Genomic DNA, 25,121 nt, shown 5'->3' on the forward strand with positions numbered 1-25,121 from the left:
AAAGGTAAATAGTAAAACTAAATACAACTACAAGTGTACAAGGCTACAAGCCTATGGCTGAGATGGCCGTGCACCCTCTCGCCCTGGCCCCTTGCGAAGGCGTTTAAAGTAGGTCCTGGATGATTCAGCAGCCATAGTTGCTCCCCGTGACACCATGCCATGCTCACCAACATTAGGAACGACTGTGTCATGCTCACCAACATTAGGAACAGCTGTGTCACTCCGAGTCTCAGTATTTCCTGTCTCTGCTCCTCCTCTGCCATGGCTACAGCCTCAACCTCTATATCTACCTGGTCGATCCAATCAATGTCATCATCACTAAATACAACTGTAGGAGTCCTAGGAGCTGTTTGATTCTCATTGGCCCACTCTGCTTCAAGATCAACCTCATCTAGAATGATAGGAGACATGTCAACTGTTGCATTCTTTCTCATTCTCAGGCGGAGGTTGTAGTGAACAAAGATGAGATCATTCATCTTCTCCACAGATAATCTATTGCGCCTCTTGGAGTGTATGTGCTCAAACATACTCCAATTGCGCTCACAACCTGATGCGCTGCATGGTTGGCTCAAGATACGAATGGCCAACTTCTGAACATTTGGTGTCTCTGGGCCAAAAAAGTTCCACCAATGATCTGAGTTTGAAATGAGAAAAATAAATAAAATCAGTCTCACTCATGAACTCATTTAACAAGTTACAATATAGTATTGAATAAAACTAAAATTAAGGCTAACAATTTATTTTTACCTGGCATCATAGTTGTTCTAGCGTGTTTGGCGACAGGACGAGAGAAGGTCTCCCCTTGTGCATCTGAGAACATCTGTAGCTCTCGAAAAAGGTCTATCTGAGAAGTACCAGCAGGTGCCATCTTCTCCATGATTGCATATAGCCCATTAAGGACCTCCGCATCAGCCTTGAAAGAAGGGATAAAACGGAATGCCGGATTCAGATAATAGGCTGCTGCATGGATGGGCCTATGTAGCTGATGATGCCATCTCCTATCAATGATCTCCCAAATGGGACCATACTTGCTCTCATCTGCTCCATAGACGAATTTGATGGCCTCCTTCGCCCTATCCATGCCCTCATATATATAGCCCATTGCGAGCTTATCTCCATCCGCAACTCGCAACAAAACCACCAAGGGCTTAACAAACTGCAAAATTGAAAATATTGTGTAATTTAGAAAAATGAGCAAATAAGAGAATACATATAATAACTTATAAAACATGAAGCTAAATTGTAGAATTTATAAAAAAATTACCTTCACTATCTCATCACAAGGGACCCAAAAGCCTTGCTCATCAAAAATGCAGTCTGCCATCTCTATCCCTACAGGGGTGGTAGCATAGGATGAGGAAGACCACTCCTCACCAACAATCATACGTCTCAAGGCAGGCTTAGACCTAAGCATGGACTGCAATGTGAGGAAGTTTGTGGCAAATCTTGTGATTCCTGGACGATGCAACTCCTTCTGCTCTGTGTATTGTCTCATAAGAGCCAACACCCATGAATGATTATATACAAATTTGCAGACATTTCTTGCCCTTTCTACACATCTCTTGACCCATGGGATTTTTCCAATATCCTCCAACATGAGGTAAATGCAATGAGCAGCACATGGAGTCCAAACTATAGATGGGTGCCTCTCCATCAATAGTCTACCTGCAGCAACATAATTTGTTGCATTGTAAATTGTAATTAATGGAGGTACAAACTACAAGATAGTAATTAATTTGCAAACAAAATTAGTTTGTAATCAAAAGTTTACCCGCAGCAACATAATTTGCTGCATTGTCGGTCACCACCTGTACCACGTTCTCCTCACCCACATCTTCAATCACCTCCTCTATCTGCTCACATAGGTAGGTGACATTCTTGCAATGGGCGGAGGCATCAATGGACTTGATGAAAACGGTGCCCCCTGAAATAAAAAAATAAAGCTAGGTCAATGATCATTCAATAAACCATTAGATAAAAAATAAAAAATGAAAGACTATATGAAACTAAAATTAATCAATCACCTGCGGAAGAAACAAGAAAATTAAGGAGAGTTCTATTTCTCCTATCCGTCCAACCATCAGTCATGATGGTGCAACGTTTAGTGCTCCATATGTGGCGTTGTTCATCTAAATCCTTTTTCACATCATCCATCATTTGAGACAAAATGGGTCCCCTCAAATCACTCTCACTAGGGGCTTTGAACCCCGCCCCGCATATGGTAATGGCATCAACCATTTGTTGCCAATAAGGAGACCTGTCACAAAGAAACTCAATGAGATAAGTTAAGTATAAAAATTCAATGAGATAAGTTAAGTATAAAAATTAAAACAATCAAAGTTATCAAACATAAAAGTAAAACATTCACCTGGCTACAAAGAATGGAATACAGCTGTAGCTCCAAAACCTGCCAATTGCCATTTTAGCAGCATCATGGACCTCCTTGTTCCAACCCATGCCCTCAAGCGACAGTTGGGACCCAGGAGTAGTGCGAGGCACAAAGAAGGAATCCAACCTAGATTTACGAATCCTAGGTCCAATGGTAACATTCCCACTATGACTACTAGTGGTAGGAGCATGAGAAGTGGCGGTGGCAGTGGCACTGCCACTTATAGAAGCAGAAGCAGAAACGGAAGCACCAGCAGTAGCAAACTGAGTGGGACGATATGGAGGTAAGGAAGAAGGGCCTCCAACACAACCTAACTGTGTCCCTCTTCCTAAAACTGTCTCTCTCCCAATGGCCGCTCGATCCTCCTTTTGTTTCTTTTTTCTTTCAATCTCCTCAACCATTACATAACAATCACGTATGGCCTCAGAGACTGCTTTTAGGCATGGTTCGACATCATGTCCACGCACACCAGCAATATGGTATTTCAGTCTATATATACCTCCATGGAATATTGTTTTGCAAAACATACATTTTGTTTGCCCCTTTCCTTGCCCCGGAAAATCCTCATGATATTTCCAAGCAGTGTCCTTTCTCATGGGGGGTCTAGAAGCCGAAGTAGACATTTTAGGATAGTTTTGTGAAAGTTGAAGTTGAGGCAAATAATAAAGTGAAGTTTGCTGCAATAAAATATTACAAATACAAATACAAAATAAAATTAATACATACATTCAAAAAAACTAAAGTAGGGTTTGTAAATTTTTTAAAAAAAAAATTGTAGGGTTTGTCAAACCCTACAATTTAAAATTTTTTTTTTTTACAAACCCTACATACAACCCTACATAGTACAACTACATACTACATGCTACATACAAATTACAAACATACAAAAGATCTTGCTTACAAGAAAATGTAAAACTTTCAAATAAATGAATAGAAAATGGAATTTTTGCATATAAGAAACAAAATAATGTTAAAAAAAACAATCTTACCTCTTACAACAAGCTTGAAATGAGCTGCAAACTCTTCCTATCCAACTCTTGATGCACCAAATCGAAACACAATGTAGCTCCAATGTGAAAAATTGAAGAAAACTTGAGCTTCTTCCTTGCTTGTTTTTCTTCTATGCACCCTTGTTTTTCTTCCCAACTCACTTTACTCTTCCTTTTTTTGCAAGTGAATGAAATGAAAGTCACTTTTAGGGCTAGAAGACAATTAACATTAAAAAACGGATTTAAAAAACTTTACAAACTATTTTTTTTTTGACTTTTTATTTGCTGCCAACGCCGGCCGAGTCCAGGGCTTGGGACTTGCCGAGTTTGGCGATTTTGGGCCAAAATCGCCAACTCAGCGAGTCTGGCGAGTTTAGCCTCCAGACTCGGCCGAGTCCGAGTCCGAGCCCCTGGGACTCGTTTGGCCTGACTCGGACCCGGACTCGCCGAGTTTAGGCGATTTCGGGCGAGTCCCGTTTCTCTGGTCAGGAGTACGTGTTGCAAGCGGCACCATGGATGCCAGCGCCCGACAAAAGCAAAAATAGAAGGCACCACAGGCTGCCATAAGTGCGAAAAACACAGTGACGCCACAGAATGTTACTTTTGAAGGCCTGAATGGATTGGAATGCCGGAAATGGTGGCAGGACATCCCCGATAATGACCTGGTAAAGCAAAACCTCCGTAAGGCACAAGTAGAGTGGGCTGTTCGGATGCCCGTGTTCCCTATCCGGGAGTACGAGGGTGCCCTACGCTTCATGGTGGACACCTTCGACAGGCATACATGCACCAACACGTTTGAATACCTTTGGAGGGATGTTACTATATCCTTCAAAGCAGGTGATTTCACGAGGGTATTCAGCATTCCGGGCAGCCAGGGCAAGAAAATAGACTTGAAGGCCAAAAAGATGACACGGGAGGAGAAGGAGCGGTGGATTAAATTAGTCTCCCGGAACTTGACGACAACAGAGTTGGACAGCGTGGCTAGAGCCACGAAGGGTCGCGGAATCCGTAAGACTTTTGTTGCGGAGAGCCATTGGAGATGCATTATGGATGTCATCAAGAGCAGATTGACAGGGTCGGGTAGGGAGTCGGACATTGCCCTCCCTCAGATTATGTTGATGAATGGGCTGATGAATGGCATTGTGTATGATTGGGCCGCGTTACTGGCAGAGCGTATGTATGAGTTTTCGACGCTACAGCATTGCACATTCTATATGCCTCACTACGCTATAGGGTTATTCCTGGAGGCCACGTGGGAAGCAGTGCCGGAGGACGAGTTGGAGGTACGATCGTAGGGACTGTTGACAGCAGGAGAGCCTCCAATTATGTATTGGAGGCACTTGGACATTGGGCACTCTTTTGCAAAGCGGAAACGGGCAGTAGATAGGTCCTCGGCCTCAGGGGAGCCTGACAGTAGGAGGGATTCCAGCAGCGCGGAGGATTCAGAGGCGGACGATGAGGAGGACGATAGCAGCCAGGCGACGGAGGAGCCTTTACGAGTCCTGTTTGCCCCACCCCTATTACCGATGGGCACGCCTGTGCCATCATCTGGAGTGGGCGGCACCTGTATTCCGGCCTTCGGGTAGAGCCATACGCTTGTTACACTTGGTCCCCTCCGGCATGAGCACCAGGGAGCATCACCGGGCCCAACCACGGCGGCACTTACCGAGGACATGGCAGAGTCAGGGACGGAGGAGTCACCGCATCGGGTAGTGGTCGCTGAGGAGCAGGGGCTGACGGAGGTGGAGGATACCGAGCCTCACGTGCAGTTGGATGTCGTGGGTAGTGACGCTGTGGTGACTGTTTCTGCTTCGTTGTTGGAGGAGCCGACGACAACAAACCATCCCTCGGTCACGGAGATGCGTGCTGACCTCGAGGCTATGCAGAGCTGGCTCACATAGCAGTTTCAGATGACACTGGCACAGCTGGAGGGAGCTGTTGTATTCTCATCGTGTCGAGAGACTCGAGCAGAGGTAGTTGACCTGGATGACTCGTCAGGGGAGGCACATGGACTCACAATTGGGAACGACGTGGGGGAGGTCGCCTCTGCTGGGCAGGCACCAGGAGATGGTACACCTTCGGTGGCGGAGGAGGTACCTTCACAGTAGGATACAGTCGTGGCCATTCCACTAGGGACTTCACAGCCTTCGGCAGAGACGAGGGAGGATGTTGAGACCTATCTAGCTGACATGGCTGATATGGTGACGAGGGGTAGGCGGGTGGTGGCCGCTGCCCAGAACCAAGCATTGCAGTAGGTGGTGGTGGAGCTAGAGCAAGTCTTACAGTTTATGCGGGTGGGCTGCCCGACAGCCTTTGCTACCTACTTTGAGTCTCAGGGGTGGCTGACTGCGGAGACAAAGGAGATGCTCTGGGCTTGGAGGCTGCGTCAGCCCGTTGTGGAGAGTCAGGTGACAGCAGTTGTCTGCGAGATCGAGTATGTCTACCGGGATGCCTATTATACATTGAGGCGTACACAGCAAGAGTCTGCAGTCAGGGAGGCTGCCCAAGTAGCATTGGAGAAGGAGGTGGCCAGTTAGCAGGCCTCATGGGCAGCCGAGAGGGCGCAGTTGTTGGCACAGCTAGAGATGGCCCGCACAGAGACGGCTGAGACCCAGGCAGCGAAGGCTGAGGTAGAGACTCGTCTGGCAGCCGAGCAAACTCGGTTGGTCTGTGCGACGGAGGCAGTGGATACAAAAGAGGAGTTGCTGGAAGCCGCACACATGGTGAAGACAACTTTAGAGAAAGTATTGGTGGCGGAACGGGATGTGGCTGCACGCACTCAGCAAGTGTATGAGCTCTGCGCCCGCTTGGCGGCCCAGACATCGACATCTCACCCTTCTGCTTCAGGGACGCTTTCTCAGCCCCCTCCCTAGTCTTTCAGATATGTATGTTGTATAGGTTGCATTATCTCCATTTTGTAAGTCGCCTGGAGACGACTTTTCTTTTTGGGGGGGATGATGTTGGCGGCATTATTATACACGGGAATAACATTAGTTAATTATGTGTAATTGTTTTGGTTAGTTGGCAACCGAGGGGTGGAAGTTGCGGTGCGACGGTTGGCGCTTGCACCCCCTCGGTACCCTTTTATACTTCGGAATGTAACTTGTAAAATACACTTATTAGGAATAGAACATTTGATATACTTTGTCTGATATTTACGGCATTATTCTGCATTATGTTCTTTATGCCTTAAGTTACTCACCCGAGAGGGCAAACACTCTTCTATACGAAACTACCATCATTCAAGGAATTACAAAACATCTATGGTCTCGGATACAAGTTTGTGTGTCAGCTTGGATATGATGGAAAGGGTTGTGGACCTAATGAGCAAGGCACCCAAATGCCTTTAGAAGCCGAAACTCGTTACCACAACACCGGACTAGGATACCGTTATACTGGTCGAAAGGCAAAACCATGGTTAACTGTTAACATGATTTCGGTCAATCCCCTTCCTTTAAAGCTTGTTCATCTAGAACTCATCGACGCTGGTGTCTCACCTAACGAGATTCCCTTGGATCTTTTCCCTTCGGAAGAATCCTTGAAGGAATTTTTGGGTGCCTATGATGGGCTGCCCTCTTATCATCATAAGCGTTGATTCCCATATTGCTTGAATACCCAAGCATACTTTGGGGAATCCGTTTCGCACGGGGTGTCTCTATCTCACAATGAAGAACAAATGTCTATAACTCATCTAGAAGACCGTAGTGCACTCCTTAGTGGAGAAACTACTGACGTCATCATGAGCGATAAGACTCCCGACAAGGTCATAAAAGTTGGAAAATGCTTATCCCTCGAAGAATTCAAAGAATGTTCCAACTTGCTACATCAATTCCCTGACATCTTTGTTTGGTCTTACGAAGAGATGCCTGGCATTGATGAGTCCGTTATGGTACACAACATTGTGCTTAGTCTTGATGCTAAGCCGATGAAGCAAAAGATTCGTAAGAGGAATCCTAAGGTGGCTTTATTAGTCAAGGCTAAGATAGAGAAGCTCCTAAAAGCTGGCTTTATCTGCCCCATTGACTATTCACCTTGGATCTCAAACATTGTCCCGGTAAGCAAACCTGATGGTCGCATCCGTATTTGCATTGATTTTCGGGATGTGAACAAAGCCTCCCTCAAGGATGACTTTCCTCTCCTGAATATTAATATGATCGTGGATTCAATCGCGAGGTATGCTTTACTCTCATTCATGGACGACTTCTCGGGTTATAACCAGATCCATATTAAATCAAAAGATCAATATAAAATTGCTTTCACAACCCCTTGGGGGACCTTTTGCTATATCATCATGCCGTTTGGGTTGAAGAATGCGGGAGCGACCTATCAATGAGCCATGACCTTGATATTCCATGATTTCATCCATAAGGTCTTAGAAGACTATGTTGATGATATCTTGGTAAAATCCTTAGCACGTGAAATGCATATTGAAAATCTCCGTTTGGTCTTTGAAAGACTTCGATTGTATAAAATGAGAATGAATCCTCTTAAGTGTGTCTTCGGTGTTGACGGCAGGAAGCTCCTAGGATTCATTGTCTCCCACTGAGGAATCGAAATAGATACGGATAAGATCGATGCTATTGTGAACATGCCTCCACCTAAGAATATCTCTTAGCTTCGTAGCCTGCAGGGGAAGATCCAGGCCATTTGTTGGTTTGTGGCACAATTGGCTGATCGTACCCTCCCTTTTACGCGATTGCTGAAGAAAGATACCCATTTCAAATGGAATGAGGAATGTCAAAAGGCATTTGATTCCATCAAGGATTACCTAGCTAATCCCCCTATCCTAATGCCAGCTATTTCAGATAGACCTTTCTTCTTGTATGTTTCAGATTCATCTCACAGTTTAGTGGCATTATTAGCCCAACGCGATGATGAGGGGCGGGAAAGAGCAGTCTATTACATCAGCCGCACTTTAATAGAATACGAAACCCAATATTTTGCTGTGGAAAAACAGTGCTTGGCCCTTGTCTTCACGACTTAGAAGCTGAGACACTACATCCTCCATGCAGAAATATGGGTCATTGCTAAAAATGATATCTTCAAGCACCTCTTTGCAAAGTCTAATCTCTCAGGAAGGCTGGCCAAGTGGGTGATGCTGCTCTCTGAATTTGACCTGCACTTCATAACTTAGAAGTCAATCAAAGGGCAGGTTATTGCCAATCAGTTAGCTGACGCTCCCATAGACAAGTCTTTTCCCACCTTAGACCTCTTCCTCGATGAGGATGTTCTGATCATTAACCAGGACTCCGTGTGGGACATGTTGGCATTATAACAGACAAGGGGAGATTGTTGGTATTTCAATAAGGATATTGAGAAGGTTGTTGATGATTATGGATATAACTAATTAAGGATGTTTACTGTCTTAATATTATTATTTTGTCATTGATGTCAAGAAATTGATTTTCTAATTTAGTATGATGTTGCCATATCTTAAGAAGTATGAGTTGATGAGTATAAAGATGTCGGTAAAAGACACAGAAAGATTGTGATGAATAAGGGGAGAAATAAGTTATTCAATGGGCAACTATTACCGAGTTAGACAATGATGAGATCATGATGCTTAGATTGTTTTGATATCCTACATATGCTATTGATTGAAAGGTTAATACTATACTATGTTACCGAGCAAAGAACCTAGTCGGTACACCTTAAAGAACCTAGTCGGTAAACCCTAAGGAACCTAGTCAGTAAACCCTAAGGTTATCGCTATCGGTTAATGAAGACGAAAGGTCTATCGAGTGAAGTTTAGTATTTACCGAGTTGCAACCGAGCTGTAACAGAATGCATTAAATGATTAAAAGCATTATTTAATGAAGGAAGCTAATGAGCTGGAATAGATTAAATGATTGGTATGCCGTGCATGAAGTTTGTTAAAAGAATCTATGGCAATAGAAGATCGGCAGAAAGATCTACAGCTCAGATTGAACCGCAATACCTTAGCACAAGTTCCAAGAAATGTATGCAAGTTCCAAGGCGAGGTAAAACGTTTTCAGATTGAAGGATACATTGAACCTGGTCAAGTTTAAAGATCTGATGGCTATGATTGATCATGGGATATGTGATCAAGGAGATTAAGCGGTTAGCAAATTGTTTATAAATAAGGAATTGTTGATAAACAATGCATGCAGGCAAGTGTAAGCACAGGGATGCTACATAGTGATTACCGAGCACAGAAGCTTGAAGACCTGTTTGATTAACAGAGTATAGAGCCCAACAGAGGGACAAGATAAGTCCTATGACTAGATTGTATTTAAGCAAATAAGAATCTGCTTTAGCATTTTTGATGTGAAGTTGCAGATATATTTTATTACTGTTATTTTGTAAAGTGACAGAAAATCTCTTAACCGAGTGGACTTAACAGTCTTATTTGTAAAACCCTCTAGCAAGATGACATTCTGATTGAGTGTTTGAAATCCTTTAACAAGGTCACTTCTAACAAGGTGAAGATCGTAATAGATCTGAGGGAAATCCCTTAACCGGGTCACATCTAGCAATGTGTTTGTAATCTTTAATAGGATTTGCTTTTAAACGAGCATACTCTAGAAGAGTATATTTCTTAGTTGGTCCGAAATCCCACAGTGGTTTTTCCCTATTTGGGTTTCCACGTTAAATCTGGTGTTATGAGTGTTATGATGTTTATATGTTTATGAGTTTGCATGTTTAGCAGTTTTGGTTATATTGGTGAAGTATATGTTACCGAGGTTGAATCTGTTGTTTTTTTGGAAGATTAAGTTTGTATGATTCACCCCCCCATCTCATCTTGTTAGCTTGGCATCTGTACTTAACAATTAGTATCAGAACTATGAGGACATGTATTTTGACGGTTCGAGGTGTCAAACTGTCTCTGGCGCAGGTGTGGTTTTCGTCTCACCCGAAGGAAAGCCAATTCCTCTCTCTTTTTGTTTAGAATTTCATTATACCAATAACATCTCTGAGTACGAGGCCTTGATTGCAGGACTTCGTGCCACGATTGCCATGGGAGTAAAGAACATCCACATCCATGGAGATTCTGAATTTATTGTAAAGCAAGTGACGGGTGCCTATCGAGTTAAGCTGTTGAAGTTGTCTCAGTATAAGGATTTGGTATCGACCATACTGAAGCAATGGCAAGCGCTGCTTCCCTTGTAGGCCCAAACTTTGGTTAGGATGAATACCGCTTTGTGGTACAAGTCCTCCACTCTCTTGCTGTATTTGATGAAACTCAATTCAATGACCTTATGTGTGCCCATGTCGATTCGGGAGAATGGTTCGCACACATTTCCAATTATCTAAAAACCGAAAGTTTTCCTGATGACGCCAACAAAAGTTCTCTCGTGCGGATTCAAAAGCTAGCCACTCATTACATTCTCCTATCTAACGTGCTTTATAGGATATCATACAATGGTCTTCTTTTGCGATGTCTAACTAAAGCTGAGATCCCCCTTGCCCTTCAGGAAGCTCATTCAGGCTCTGGAGGTGAGCATTTTGGAGGAAAATCTTTGATACACAAACTGATCCACATGGGGTACTATTGGAAAACGATGGAACAAGATTCCTTTGCCTTTGTCAAAAAGTGCCCCCAACGTCAACAACATAGCAACCTAATTCGAGCCCTTGCGCAGGAGCTCCGTAGTCAGGTCTCTCCGTGGCCTTTCTAGACTTGGGGATTGGACATCATTGGCAAGATATTTCCCCCTTCGTCTAAAGGTCACATCTTCATTATCACTGCTACAGATTACTTCACGAAGTGGGTTGAGGAGTGCCACTCAGATTGACTACCGTTGATATGATTTGTGGCTTCATCATGGATAACATCATTTCTCGTTTTGGCTTGTCTGCTACCCTTGTTTCTGATAATGGTATGCCTTTTAAGAACAAGGAGGTTAAGTAGTTTCTTGGAAAATTTCACATTCAACACCACTTTTCTGCACCTTACTACCCACAATCTAATGGTCAAGCAAAAGCATCTAACAAAACCATTGAACAGATCTTACGCAAGACTGTCACTAAACATGGTAAAGATTGGCATTTGCAGTTAGTATACGCGTTATGGGCCTATCGCACAAGTGTTCGTACGGCTACAGGAACGACGCCCTACAACCTCGTGTATGGTGCCGACACTATTATGCCTCTTGAATTGGAGATTCCCTCTTTGCGGGTCTCCTTAAAAGGGGTTATTGATGATGATTCCTGTCACACTCTTCATTTAAATCTGCTTGAACTGTTGGATGAGCACCGTTTAAAGGCCCTTCAACATCTTCAAGCTTATCAAAAGTCCCTATCCAAAAATATAACAAAAGTGTGCTACCTCGGACCTTTAAGATAGGCAACCTAGTTCTTTATGAGAACTAGAGAAATGTTAATGTACCGCTTGACCAAAGAGGGAAATTTAGCCCGAATTGGTTAGGTCTGTACATTGTCACCTCTGTTTATGGTTCTGGTGCCTATGGTTTATCCTCCATGGATGGCACTCCTCTTAAAGAGATGATCAATGCCGCACACCTACGTAGATACTATGCGTATAAGATGCGCAGTATGTGGCTTGCACGTGATACCTAGATGCCTATGGGGGGGGGGTGGTCACGTCCTGACACATATCCTTCATCAACACGACATTCATCTGTGTTATGAAGTGACTATGCATTGTTACATCCACGTGTGCGTGTGCATGTTCATGTGTTTTATCTCTACATATCTCATCATAAGATTTAATCGTGCATATGACCATATGTAACTTAAATCATGATAAGCATTCACATCTAAATCATCCATCACATGAGCATATAAAATAACAACATCCATCAATGGGAACACAATATAGAACCACAATGTCGAATCTCATATATATGTAAATGTGTGTCAATGTATCATATCAATTTACATGTATCGCATCACTACAAAAACAGGTGATGCTGTGATATGTGTCTCTGACATACATAAATACATCCGTGTATATATACCAAAACAAACAATGCTATACATGGAATGAATAAAAAATGTGTCATGACCGCTTTGCTGAACGTGTCCTCGAGGTCCCTGGCGCTGGCGAATCCTAGTCATGGCGTGGAGGCTGTCTAACTGAGGTCGACTTTGATCTCGCGGCAGTGGTGCTCCGCGATCACAGACCCCTCAACTGTCCTCGTAAATCAGCAACAATCTCTCATTGTGTCATCAGCTCCTCTCGCGCAACCATCTCTCACTGGCGTGATGCCTCGAGATCTCCCATTAGCTGGCGCACTCGGGGGTGGTCTAGGTGACTTGTGACGCCTTGCTGTGCGGCGTCCACCTATCACCGGAGGTCATCGACTTGGCTCTGCAGAGCGTCACGTGCCCTCTCGGCACTCTCAGCTTGCGTTATTGCCTGGTCTCTCTCTCTGAGAGCAGTGCAGACCTCCTTGCAAGGCTTGATCCCGCTGCCCCGTCCCAGTGGCTAGTTGTGTTGCTCCCTGCACCAGCTCCACTCGACCCTCCTCATATGTTGTCCTTAGCCATGGTACAGGCTTGAACAGGTGCAAATGTTTCCCTGCTGTCTGGAGGGGCCGGTAGACGTCTAGCATAGGACCCCGGGTCTGCACATTAGGGACGACCTCTACAAGCGCCTAGTGGGTGAACCTCAACCACTTGGCTACGCTCTTTGCAGGCACAAAACATTTCACATTAGCATCCATCATGTCAAAAACATCTCTACATCTATGCATATACAAAGAAAAGACTAAAATAAATCTCTACTGAAACTACAAGTACATACCAGGATCGCCCCTCTGCTAGTCTGGATCCTGCGGAGGCACCTTGCTGGAGGATCCCTCTGCAGTCCTTGCTGCTGTTGGTCGCGCTTGTGGCGCGGCTGGTGGTGCAACTGGCGACGGTGGAAGAGCCCTAGTAGCCGGTACAACTCGGTCTAGACTCGGACTCCTTGTCCGCTGTCTTTGCTGTGGCCTCTTGCCCTCATCGCTCGTAGAGGCTTGGTCGTCGCTGTCTCTCCCTAGAGCTCCGACGTCTGCTCCCTCTACATCTGACGGAAAGATCGGTACCAGACCTACTCTTCCCCACCAGCATGCGAACCCCGACGTGACTTCAACATCGTCTATATCAAGCTATGGGGCGATGTCGTCGTCATCACTCCCCTGCGGACTGTCTTGTACATCTCCGAGAGTAGGACGGGGCAGGTCCTGAGTTCGCAACGCACTCCTGGTCGATCGTGCGTAGGTAGGAACAACAGGTGGAATAGTCTACACCTGTCCGAATTGCTGCATGCATTGTCGCCAGTAGTACGACATCACCACATGGTCTTGGTGGCCGAGTAGGAAACGGTCTCTCTGCATCCGCGGGACCTGTGTGCGGTCTGTGGTCTAGATCCCCATGTCTCGGTACGATTGCTAGATCACATCCTTGATCCCGAGATGGTCGATGGTGACCCCCCCAGTAGGTGAGGTCCCCCGTCCGCCATCCTCCGTGCCGTAATGGATACACATGTGCCTGTGGCATGTCCAAGGGCATCGGTGTCGGAAATCCAACTGGCCGCGTGCAATTGATGTGCTCGAATGCTCATACCTGTAACAGGGTGCACGCTATCAGGCTCTGGTACTCGTGGTGCACATACTGAGAGAGCTCATAGTATAGATGGGCCAGCATACTATGACCCCACGTGTACACTGTCTGTCTCTCCTCCATCTCTCAGATTAAGGGGACAAAACCTGCAGTCAACTTTGACCCACGGTCGTCTGTCAATACCCGTCATGTGATGGTCGCGATCATAATGCGCCGTACCAAGGGAATCGACACTCGTCCCTGGCCCAGCACTCGCAAGTATACATGACCTGTAGCGTCTATCCTCTGCCCCAAGGCCCACTCCTACTGTCTGACCAGCTCTGCTGTAGAAAGGATCGCTAGTGACATTCTCTTACTCCAGATGGGAAGCTGTAGAATGCAGTAGACGTCAATCAGTGTCACAGTCATCTCTCCTGTGGGCAGCTGGAATGACATGGTGTCGGCGTCCCACTTCTCCATCAACGCTCGTAGTATCAGGGTGTGGAACTGAAACTTGAGCAACATGTATGCCCACCATAACCCTACTCTACGGAGGAGTTGTCTATCGACAACTGACAACTCATCCACTCGACTCCGCAACATCTGCAACTGGTGCCCCAATGTATGCTCTCGCATCTCGGGCAATGCTTGCATGCAAACAATTTTTCATTAGTTCCAGTTCCTCTTTATCGGTCGATGCCTGCGCGTTGAGAAGACGACATCGCGTCTTCTAGACGCCAACGCCCTTTTAGGACGACAATGCGTCCTCCGGATGAATGCGCCCGTCTAAGACGTAGGCGTGCAGACCGAACGACAGTGCGTTCCAAGGACGTCTGTGCAACTGTCCGCATAAAATGATCCAAAAAAGCACTAAAAATACAAAACAAGGCATGCTTCGAGTCGTACCTTGTTGGGCTCATTGCCTTGCTTGACCGCGGTCCACAACTCCTCGATCCTGCTAGCCCTAAGCTCTCGTCTGCGTGGCATTTTCGTTCGAATTCTATTCAAATCTCAGCTAGAATGTTGACACAATGGATCATTGAGAGGGGGGTGAATCAGTGATTTAAACTCTTTTCCTTCAACAAGGAGAGACCAGTAATTTATAAAACAAACTGAGTGCTAACTGGTAACTTAAACGATGCAAGCAGAGTGTGTGAAAGGACTTGCTAAAACATTAACATAACACATGCACAAGAATACATCACACAACACTAGATATATACGAGGAAAACCCAATGTGGGAAAACCTCAGTGAGAATAGCTGCTGGAGATCTTCTGCTCCAATCCAGCCTCACAATGAATCTCTGATTACAATATTTAGGGCACCAACCCAAGGAGCACCAACCCCTGATTTATGAGCACCAACCCCTGCACAATTTATAGGCTACAACCTAAAGGAGCTACAACCCCTGCACTAAGCTACAACTTAGTGAAAAGAATATAAAACACAGATATACAAATAAAATCATTGCTGCAAATGAAGTTTTGCAACCTTACAATATTCTCCTCTGCTGGTTTCAGCCTTACCGGTCTGTATTCTCTCCACCCACTCTGCAACTGGACTTTGCTGATCACTTTTCTAAATCCCCTCTCACAATGTCTTTCCTTTTTCAACTCACACTTGATCACTCTTAATCAGGCACAGCTTCTGCCGATTTGTCACCTTTGTGTTTAATGCACACTCCACCGGTTGTTCCCTTACACTGGTTTATTCTTCTTCTCCTTATCAATCAATTCTTTGCTCATAAACACTTCAAGCGTTTATCTCTTTGGCTCTCAAACAACAATTTCGCATTTGTCTTCACTCTGTAGCAGCAACAATCACAATCTCAAGTCAACATATTTAAACTTGAGCTTTCCCGCCAAGAATCAATTCAAACTTGGGGCGGTTAGGGTTTCCTCCACCCGACAAAATCTGCATGAGATCCAATCTAGTTCGTCTTGGATCGATCACCTGTACTCGAGGAATGCATCTGTACACGTTTTCCATTATCCAATGCATACTTGCTAAAGATAGCAATCTCGTACATGATTTTCTGCCTTGAAATCTGTCAACTCATAAAAAGCCCAGCTGTTTCCTTCTCGAGGTCTTCTTGCAGCCTGATTTCTTTGCTTAGATCTAGGCGCCAACTACTCCCTGATCTTTCTCTGTCATTCTTACTCCTCGAGCCGCATCAGTCATTTACCATCTCGTGATTTTTGGCTGTTTCATTAATGTTGACTAGCTGTTTCAACAACCATGTCGATGGAGGCTTCACCGACCTTTGCATGTTTGCCACCTCAGCTCCACATGGCATCACAACGATCATACACTTAGCTCACGGACACAAGGTCGATTTACACTTGAACATTCAACAAACTCATACCAGTACAAGCCTTTACCGGTGAGACCTTCTCCTCCTGCTAACCGGTAGTGCACACTACATCGGTAGCACATCTTCACCTTCGGTGGTTTGTGTTTACTTTAACATTCTGCCTCTTCATCATAAACAGGCAGCCAACCTCCAGACCTGTTTATGCTCTACCGGTTATCACTCAACATGCTAACACACATGCATCTCACCTCATATTGGTGAAGTCACTGATAGTCTCAATAACTACTTGTTTTCAACCATACCGGTTGACAAGCCTTCATGTTAATCTCTTCAATACCTTATTTGTTTTTCACCATACCGGTACACTCTTCTTCATACCGGATGACATACATACCTCTACTGGTAGCCTGCTTGCAATACCGGTTGACATCAATGACAACTCAATGCCAACAAAGCATGTTTCGAGTCGTACCTTGTTGGGCTCATTGCCTTGCTCGACCGCGGTTCGCAACTCTTCGATCCTGCTAGCCCTAAGCTCTCGTCTGCATGGCATTTTCGCTCGAATTCTATTCAAATGTCAGCTAGAACACCTGCAGTGAATAGTGACACTGACCCCTGCAGTGAATAGTGACACTGACCCCTCTTGGGGCCCACTTTCGAGGATATAGCCTAATTTTTTGCTCGAAATGGCTTTTCCCTAGTTTTGGACAATTTTGGCTTGTTTTCCTTCCTGTTTTCCCCATCTCGCTGGGGGCAAAACACGAGGGGGCATATACTGGCCTTCATTTGATTTTTTTCTTCTATTCGTACTAACGCTCCATAAGCATTCTTCTTGCCGAAGTAGCTTCCCTCGTTTTCCGTGCTGACACCTTTACTAGTCTTACAGTATGGAATTCGTTATACCAAATATTCTATTTCCTCATGGATACTTGGGGGCATTGCTCGTGATTGCTGACTTGACCTTTGCAGTTTCTACAGTAACCTTTTTGGCTAAGTATTTATTGCATCTACTACGTTTATTGCACTGCATGAGCTTAATGAACTCTCTACAGGGCTTAACAGATTTGGAATGACTGGGAGAGGTATCCAACTGTCTTTTGGTATCGTGCATGGGGTGGAGCCCGAAGAAGGATGTAATTAACTTGTAAGTATGAGGGTGCAAGAAGCGTTGCAGTGAATGATCCCGAAGTCTAATGGCCTCGTGTAAGTAGAGAGGAAGGCATCTCTAGTCCGTGAACTTGAAGGAAGTAGAGATAGTTCGAGTCTCCCTAAAAAGGCAGCGAAACCTCCTTGTGATCTCATAGTAAATAGGACAGTGGAAGATAAAGTGTTCCTCTGTCTCTACCTCATAGATGTTAATGTTGTCCTCATTTTTGGATTTTCAAAAATGTGAACCCCTACAAATTTTTGTTTAAAATGTGTTGTTTTTGTCTCCAAGGCATGTTTTACGAGGTGCAAAACTCACATTTGTTAGTGTCAAATCATTGGGGGGTGTGTTTGCCATCATTGTCCAAGTTTTGGTCTTTTTCCTAGCTTTTTGTGCAATTTCGGGTTTCAGAGCAATCACTGCAGGTTGAAGATTTTACTCTTAAGGCACACTCCTCGAGGCAAAATTTTTGCTCCTTGGGGAACTGGACTTATCTTCGGTCCATCCTTGATTCACGTTTCAAATTTCATTGCATTTCGAGTTCGTTTGCTATGTCTTTCCTTGAATTTCAGGTTTTTCCTTCCTGACTGCAGGTGGGAAATTTTCCTTCTATTGCAGGTTAAGACTTTTCTTCTATTTTTGTGTTGTAGGGAAATTTTAAAACAATTACAAGCGCACTTTATTTAAAACTTGTAACTTGTAACTTTTTATTTTCCCCTTTCTTTTTTATATCTTTTAAGTAGTTGTATGAACTTCTTAGACAAATTGTAAGTGAATTTAAAATTACAAGTTTAATGAGAATTTGTATGTTCTGATAAAAGTTCCTACTTTATGCTTTAAAGTTGTAATAGGGATTTTATTTCCCTATTACAAGTCTATTTAAGTTTTAAAAGTGTTTTTTATGTCTTATGTTTACTTGTAATGGGAATTTTATTTCCCTATTACAAGTTTTTATGTGTTAGTTGTAATAGGGATTTTATTTCCCTATTAGAAGTCTTTTATTTAAGTTGTGTTATTTTAAACTTGTAATGGGTATTTCATTTCCCTATTACAAGTCTTTATGTTCCTTTTTGTTTTTAAAACTTGTAATGGGGATTTTATTTCCCTATTACAAGTTGTTTTGTTATTTGTTTTTGCTCTTCTTCCTTTCAAATCCGAAATTGCTCAAGAGAAGGAAAAGTAATGCAAATTAAAACTTGTAAAGGGGTTATATAAACTCGATTGCATCTTTGGAGGGCACATTTGCTTTTAGTTGGAGAGGAAAAACCCGATCTGCATTCTTGCTCTCACAAATCTGATTTTTGTGGCATTATTCCCTTGAATCCATTCCACATTCTTGCTATGCTGCTGGAGATCGATGGTTGGTGCCACGCTTTTGGGATTCAACGGTTTTGGCAAACACGTTGTGCATAAATGTGGGGTTTTTTGGCTCCGTTTTTTGCTGTGTGAGCTCCACGTTTTGGGTGCCCATATTCCGCCATTGTTGCAACGTTTGCAACACGTGTTGCATTCTTCAATCATTGAAGAGTGTTTGAAGTCAAATGCATCTGTCTTTCCAAGCCCTTTTTTTTGTGTGGAGAGGATTAAATGTAAAACCGATATACTTGCTGCAATAATATCAACGTGGTGGCTCTTTTATCTATTTATAAAGCATTTTAGTACTTCCCAACCTCATTTGTTTTGGTCTCAGGCCTTTGACCAAGCAAGGATTCGGGTTTCCCCTCTTTCAGATTTTTCTGATTCATTTGATTTCGGGTTTTACAAATCCGATTACAAGTTAAAGTTTTTCCCTCTTTCCAAGTTGCCAAATTGAAAATGTGTCTTTCCTTGTCACATAAAGTTTGCCATTACCGGTTGGTATCATTCTTTCCATCTTCTCCTTCATGTCAAAACCCCTTTCTCACCATTTCATCCATTTTTCTCATTTAAAGTCTACTTACAGTCGAAATTTTAAAACACAATTAGAAGTGCAAGTTGCAATGTTCTCTTACTTGCAGTAAGCCTTCCAAAACCCTAAATTGGTCCAAAATGCACTCAAAAACAATTGGAAATGAGTCTTAAAGGTACAATTACAAGTGCAAACTTGTATTTTCCCATTACACATATGAAGTTGCATATTTATCCTCCATAATGGCAAGTTAATGCTCTTGTTTTTCCACACATATAATGAAGTCCTCAAAACATGAAATTCACTTGTGAGCCCATTTTTGAATCAATTTATCCCTACTCATGTCAATCCTGTTTGCACACATGACAAAATGACCTGGTAGAGCTAAGGAAGTACGAGTTAACTCTACAGGAGTTTTTTCCACACTAGGGTTCTCTAGGATACATCCACATGCTCATTTATCTTTTCATTAGTGTTTGATTCATTTGCTTGCTTAATTTCCTATCAAACAACTACTATAAGAACACATTTAATTTATATTTTCAGCTGATGATAAGAATAAAACTTGTTACTAATAGCAAATAGATGCTAAATTCAGTCTCGTATAAGTTAACAAATCAGGACACTCTTTGTTGCACTATTGATGGAAAATGAAAGAAGTTTACTTTTAAAAACAATTCGAAGTTTACTTCATTTCATTTTGACTTAAAATTGCGCCACTTTAAAGGGAAAAGTTAGGCATTTCAGAGCGAAAGTGCCAAAAAGTTCCCTTATTTCAAAATTTTACATTTCGCCATTTTATGGGGATTTTGGGTAGAAATGCGAAAAAAATATTTTTCCTTTTCTTTGATTCCTTAGTCCACCAACTTAAGGAGAAAGATCAGCCTCGAAGGTGCAAATGCGAAATTTTTTTCATGATTCAAGTTTAATCGACCCCCACCACCCCACCCCCCCTCATTTCTTTTGTTTCACACTTTCTTCAAAGAAGGGAAAAAGTTCAACAAATTTAAGGTAAAGCGCCAAAAATGCGAACTGGCCAACCTGTCATACTTTAAAAGCATATGAATTCCCATAAACCTGATTCCACCTTTGTTTTATTATTTCATTAATGAGGTTAGGGGGTTTTCTTCGGCTATTTGGAGGGTAAAATGAAAAGAGCGCCCCCTTTTTTTTACTTTGCCTTTTACTTAACTCTTTGTGTTCAAGGGGAAATTTCAGCTTTTGAAGGCAAAAAATAAAATAAAATCTTCTCCTGCTTTTAAGACATGCATTTGACTTCAATTGACTCTCCCCTTTCTTAGGCGACTTACTCATTTCGATATTTTGTCGGTGAATGAGGGCATAATATGAGAAAGGCTTGTATGTTTAACCTTTGAAAATACCCAAACCCCTTTCTTTATTAATATTTTCATGGTATTGGGAAATTTTCGGCAATTTTAGGGGGCATGTGAAAGATGATTGAAAGCGGTGGGGGGGGGCAAAAATAAAAGCCTAAAAAAATACCGAAATTTTGCCTTGCTTTTACTTTGACTTGACATTATGTCATATTGGGCTTTTATCGGCTAAGATAGAGCTCGAGACAAAAGGCGATTTCACAAAAAGAAAAAAAAATTGAACCCTCCTTGCCTTGACTCACCAATGTCACTGGGCAATTTTGGGTTTTCTTCGGCGAATTCAAAGGCATATGAGAAATACAACTCCAACGAACCTTGGTTTATTTGTTATTCACAATTTTGGCCTTGCCAAGCTGTGGTTTCTTTCGGTGATTGCGATGGGGGGGTGGTTATCGGCTTCAGAAGGGCGACGTGAAGGCTTTGTCGAGATTGTTTCGGCCTTTTCAAGGTCATTTGTTAGCCTTTGCAGACATTTGGCTTCGATGGGCCTTCAAAGGCAATGTGGAGGGTTTCTTTCGGTATTATTATTGGTGTATTGGAAGGGAAATCTGGACCTTACACAGACATATGACTCTCTAAAAATGCTAAGTCTTATGTCCTTTCCCTAGCGCCTTCATCACCTAACTCAGGATTCACAGGCATAATAGAAAAAGTATTGATGACTTGCAAGGCTTTTGATACCTTCCTTGGTGATAAGAAACACTTGACTTCACCTTTGTTCAAAGAAACTCATGCTAAGAGAAAGATTGAACTCGCTTGATCAGGCAAAGGCTTCACGAATTGAGCATCTTTGATATTTCATCGGGCCTGAAAGAGACAGTAAGAGTTTTCATTTCTGCTTGAATGGGCTTGGTTCCTCCTCTCACACAGGCAAAGGGCAAAAGCAAGGGTCCCCGTCAACAAAGATGGGTGTGTGTGCGACATAAGGAAATAATGAAATTGTGTGCTATCAAATTGCTATTTATTGCCCTTGTGATGACGAAAATCCCACTCTGCTGATGTTCCTGTAACATAACTACTGAATAAATTACTTGCCCTTGACAACCAAATAATGCAAATCCAAGTGTTTTTATGAGAAGACAATGCTTTCTATGATTATTTTTGAAGTTTTATGATTTCCCCATTTCAGCCATGTCTCAAAAACTTTCTTTTTCTTTGTAAATTATAAATCTCTCAACCCTCGATGTTTGGATGAACTGATGCATATTGCAGTTTGAATGATTAAAATTTTTCCATAAACTGTTGCAAATGCCCATGACAGCTGTGGAACATCAAAGGTAGACAAGGTTTGTATCTAAACCAGTGTTCTATTGTACCTTACAAACTACAGTTCCTTAGACCTTGCTGGCTGCCGATCATCTGCTTAACTTTGATATTTTTGAAAACTGACTAATCCCCTCATGCAATGCATTCCTGCAGCCAATGGACACTTTATTCATTTCAAATATTCTAACAAATTTAAACTTTGGCACGTGCCACAGCATCTATGATCACTTATTGACATTGTTCAAAATTTGAACCTCCCTCATGTTCTAGCATTCTTGTGGAGACTGATTGGTACTTTTTATTTTCAAAAATCTTTAGACACTTTGCGAAGGCATGTTCCTAGCCATCAGTTGTCTCTTTTATATAATTCTAGTCCTATTAGTGTTGTGAAGACTGATCATACTGGTCTTAAATTCTTTGTGAACTAAAAAGATTTGAATGATTGCCAACAAAAGTGGGTAAGCAAGTTGCAAGATTATGACTTTAGCATAGAATACAAGACAGGTAAGAAAAATTTGGTGGCTGATGCATTTTCTAGAAGACCCACTCTATGCTCTCTTTCCACTATTTGTACTGATTGGAAGTTTTCCATTATAACTGAGTATGTTAAAAGCAAATTTGCTGCTGATATACTTGATGGGGTTGTGAAAGATGATAGGTATATTGTGAGAGAAGGGTTGATCCTCTAAAAAAACAAATTTTTTTTGGCACTCGAATCTAAAATCAAGAAAATTATTTTGAAAGCCTTTAATGATACTTCACTGGTAGGGCATCGAGTGTATTACAAGACATATAGACAGATTCGAGAGAGGTTTGCATGGAAGGTATTGAAGGAGGATGCCCATAAGCATGTTAGAGAGTGCATGACTTGCCAGCAGAACGAAGGAGAACAAACATTTCCATCAGGCGTACTTTAACCTCTATCAATTCCTAAGCGAAAAATAGGGAGCTTATCTGTGGAATAGGACTTCCCAAGGTACAAGGTAGAGACTATTTATTTTGTGGTTGACGGTTGACAAAATATGCACATTTCATTGCTATTGCTTTAGATTTCAAGGCAACTCAAGTAGCATATATCTTCTTCAAGGAGATATTTAGATTAAATGGCTTGCCCAAGAACATTGTTAGTGACAGGGTTAGTAGATTTCTCAATTCTTTTTGGCAGAAATTGTTTTTACTTGATAGGTACAAAACTCGCACCAAGTAGTAGCTACCATCCACAAATATATGGTGAAACAAAACTAGTAAATAAGTGGATTGAGAGGTACTTGAAGAATTATGTTTCAAATTAGTAAACTGCATGGACAAGTGGCTGCACTTGGGTGAATATTTCTATAATACTACACATCACATGACCATTGGTTTATCACTGTTTGGAGCTTTGTACGGTTATGGTGCACTTTATTTTTCTGATTTGTTGCTTTTAGAAAGCAGAGTACTTGTAGCAATTAATTTGATTAATCAAAGCCAAGAAGTATTTAAGGCACTAAAAGATAACTTGCAGTAAGCATAGAATTAGCAGAAAACTTATGCTGATTGAAAAAGGATAAAAAGATATTTTGAGGTCAGTCGGTTGGTTTTCTTGAGACTACTGTTGGTTGAAAATTTTGTACACTTGGGGAAATATACAAAATTGTGGTTTCAACCACAGTGTGTGAGTAAAACTCTCCTAAATGAGGGAAGGCTCCCCTTATCTAACTATAACTTGAAAAATAAAATAGGATGGGACAATAGTCTTTCTTCTTCCTTCAAGAAAGACAATATCCTTTTCTCTCCACAGAAAAGTGATAGCGAGTTGATATAAAACAACAGTAACAACTTTTAAATGAAATGAGAGAAAGGAAATGAAATTTTCAGAAAGCTCAAAGACTTCTGTCACTTCTTTCGGGACAGGACAACAATATCAAACTCAAAGTCTTGATTATATGAAGTCCTATCTACCTTTTTCTATACTAACGCTATCAAGAACAAATTATAACAGCTCAAAGACTGGATTATCTTATTCTTTTCTACTTAAAACAATGGGAAGTAGTATAAGCTCAAAGACTCACAACTATTTCTCACAAAATCTGCTTCTAAAAACTCTTAAGAATAAGTGCAAGCACAAAGACTTACAACTCCTCTCAAAAGAATATTTATTCTAATTTATATTAACCTCAGATACTTGCAGCACAAAGACTGCAAATCAAATGCGATTAAGCTCTTTAAGAAACACTTGCAAGAAAGATAATATAGAACACAAACTCAAGAATGTAGCACAAAGACTCAAAGCTTGAGCAATTTCCTTCTATTCCTTTCAATTCTTGAATTCACACATGAAAGCTCAAAGACTTCTTTGCTGTAAATTTGGTAGAGTTTTTGTTTGCTTTCCAAAAGATAAAAATTACAATAGACCCCTCAAGTATTTATAAAAGAGGAGCCTTGAGAAAAAGGTGGGAGGATCCCAACTAACTTGAGAAATTCTCTCAACCACCAAGACTTATTTAATAACTAACTATGACTTATTCCAACTACAGTCCTAATTGAACACAACTTGTAGTTGCTTTACATGTAATTACAAAAGTGCAAGTAATGATTTAACTTGCAATTACAAAGTTATTTTTTACATGTAACTTGTCAAAACAAAATTACAAATGCATAACTAAAACTATTCCATGTGTCTAAAGACACGACTCTAACTGCATCATCCTTTGTCTGTGATGATCTTCATGTCGCTTCAAGATGCTAGAACTTGATGTATTCTGGATTGGTAAAAACATCTTGAACCGGAACGGGAATTTGCATCCTTCATGGTCTTTGTGTCCTTGGCCAACGAACTTCAACCTTATCTTCTTGCTTGGGGTATTACTAGATTTTCAGGAGGGAAAGGGTTGCATTCCTCTTTTCATGTGATGACCATCTTTGTCTTGAAAGCATTTTATGCTCTCAACCATGAATTGTTGTTATATCTCTTCTTTGTATTATCCTCCAATCTTGAAATCTTCTTGCAAAATAAGGCCCACGCCTTAATCCATTGATTTGGTAGATTGTGTGTGCAAATCGGACTGACAAGGGAAGGGGAAAATTGATGCAAAAATGGGCTCACAAGTGAATTTCGGGTTTTGGAAGCTGCATTACATGTGTGGGAAAAACAAGAGCATTAACTTGCAAGTGTGGGAACAAACATGCAACTTCATATGTGTAATGGGTAACTACAAGTTTGCACTTGTAATTGGATCTTTAAA

The 25,121-nt window shown here is 42.1% G+C and overlaps 1 protein-coding gene across 4 annotated transcripts in view; it reads left to right on the forward strand.

The window, feature by feature from the left end:
* The window catches only part of LOC131038536 (uncharacterized), a 226,548-nt gene that overhangs the window by 42,377 nt on the left and 159,050 nt on the right, over positions 1-25,121 (forward strand). The gene's annotated exons all lie outside the window — the stretch shown is intronic.

This window comes from Cryptomeria japonica, chromosome 10 (assembly GCF_030272615.1).
Source record: "Cryptomeria japonica chromosome 10, Sugi_1.0, whole genome shotgun sequence".
NCBI classification, from domain to species: Eukaryota; Viridiplantae; Streptophyta; class Pinopsida; order Cupressales; family Cupressaceae; genus Cryptomeria; species Cryptomeria japonica.